General features: G+C 48.8%; 1 long non-coding RNA gene across 1 annotated transcript; it reads right to left on the bottom strand.

The window, feature by feature from the left end:
• Positions 1 to 667: 667 nt before the first annotated feature.
• LOC122462421 lies at positions 668 to 2077 on the bottom strand. The gene is made up of 3 exons (XR_006284957.1): positions 1996 to 2077; positions 1864 to 1890; positions 668 to 713 (listed from the first exon to the last, which is right to left on the bottom strand). It is a non-coding gene; the product is annotated as an uncharacterized LOC122462421 (long non-coding RNA).

The following is a 2077-nucleotide window of genomic DNA, read 5'->3' as shown; positions in this document are numbered from 1 at the left end:
ACGATTGAGAGGTGATGCTCAAAAACTGTAGACCAACCCACTGAAGCAGAGTGCTAGATTCTTTGTGGAATTATTGAGCCAAGTGAGACGAATCAGGGATTTGTATTAAAGCCTGTGCAGTCCTCTCCCATTGACCCTGGCAGGACTTAACCTTCGCTAAAGACTCACAGATTGGATGCAAAAAGTCTAAAGCCTCTGTGGGATTTATCTGAATCAGTTTTACAAACCTGCCAGAAGGTCTGCATTGCCCTCCAGTGCCCACCTACAATGCACACCGGGAGTTGTGTGTGGGTACCAAGACAACTGACCTTTCCCAATGTTACACTGCATCTGGTTCTGTTCATTTTATAGATTGTACCTCCTGGACAGCCGTGTTTCCCTTACCATTGACAGCGGCTCACAGCTGACGTTATGGCTGCACACCAGAGTCACTGGGAATTTCACACCCTCAGCAGAGATGGTACTCAGACCTCCTGTTCCCAGTGTGAAGGCCTGTAGCCCCTGAGCTGAAGGAGAATCTCCATCAGCTGCCAGCCATCTAGGGCCAGTGACATGCACTTCAGAAGTTCTGATTCTATCCAGTAGAGGGCAGTGAGACATACACGCCTTAATAGGAGGGAAGTGCATTACAATGGCATTTTCTATTGAAACATGTAAAGGGAACTCACTCTGTCTCCTTTTGGCCCCGCTGGCCCTGGATATCCAAGAGGTCCCTGGAATTTAAAATAAATCACGCAGAGTTAAATAACAGAGAGAAACTGGCTCACAGAATCATTGTCAACCTGCAATCCCTTAGGTGAGGTGATCACTTATAAACCTAAGGCCGTCAGTTCCATTCTGTTGGATCCTAAACTATAAACCCATCTCCACCAGATGACAAATTTTTGTTGGCCCACTGAGTGATAACTTAAACAGGTTCCAGTGGGTAGGGTTCCTTCCTTTGTGGTGCCAACATCAATAGGAGCCACGTACCCACTAATTTAGTGTATTACATGTCTCCCTCTAGTGGCTGATGCATATAACATAAGAGCTTACTACTGCTACCAGCTACTGAAGTTACTCCTTTTGCTCAAGCAGTCGAAAGCCATGCTTTTAGCACTGTAGCTCACATGTTCAGTCCACACTCAACCTATGATGGGTGGCAGGTCATTGTATACGCACTCTACAGGGCCAACACGACCCCTCCGAATGGAGTCAGATGGGGTGTTCGTTTGTAATGACGGTTTCTGTGACTGGACACCCTGTGATGACAACCACTAGGAAAATGCCTTGCACAGGAAAACAAAAAGTATCAGAGTGAAATAAATGTACCCTTATCCCAAGCTCTACACTTACACAGCTGAGCTTGGGCTGCGGATTTGAAGCCCTTGAGCCAAAGGGAGAGCTCCAGTAGTTGGCTGTTATCCTCCCCGGAGCCAGCCACTAGCAGGAGACATCATCACAAGCACTTAGCCAATGTCTTATCACAAGCATTGAGCTCCAACGAGTGAGAGTGGACGCTACATGTCGGTGCAAGTAAGCGTAAGTCACAGGTATTGCCCTCTGCACTGAGTGGTAGAAAGTCTGTACAATGCTCCCTAGGGACAGAAAGACGGATACAGCCTCAGGTATGATCCTGCTCAAACTGATGAGGCGCTTGGCTGTATGCGTCTCTGACTGGCCTTGTTTCAGCTACAGGGCAGGAGTCATTTGGCCCCGGCAATAACCAAAAAATGCAAAATCGAGTTCCCCGGGGCTCCCCATCCGGCTCAGCACGACTGGCTGTTGCCCGTGCAGCCCTCCACACCCGCACGGTGTAGGATCCAGCGAGGGTTATTTGGGTGCCGCTGAGTTTCTGAGACTTTGATGGTTTGGAGTACTTACGAGATCACCTTGGATACCAGGGAGCCCCTGTAAATTGAGGGAGAGAAAAATAGATGTTCAAACACCGGAAAAGGGTTTTTTCCCCCTTTATTAATCCCAGCGTTGATAGTTCTCATTAGTCCAGATATTTACCATGAGCCCAAGGGAGCCAGGGGGCCCCACTCGCCCAGGTCGACCTGGCAGTCCGGGAATTCCATCTTTCCCAGGGAGCCCC

This window comes from Chelonia mydas, chromosome 1 (genome assembly GCF_015237465.2).
Source record: "Chelonia mydas isolate rCheMyd1 chromosome 1, rCheMyd1.pri.v2, whole genome shotgun sequence".
NCBI lineage: Eukaryota > Metazoa > Chordata > Testudines > Cheloniidae > Chelonia > Chelonia mydas.
The sequence above is the reverse complement of the archived record's forward strand: the minus strand, read 5'-3'. Positions and strand labels throughout refer to the sequence as shown.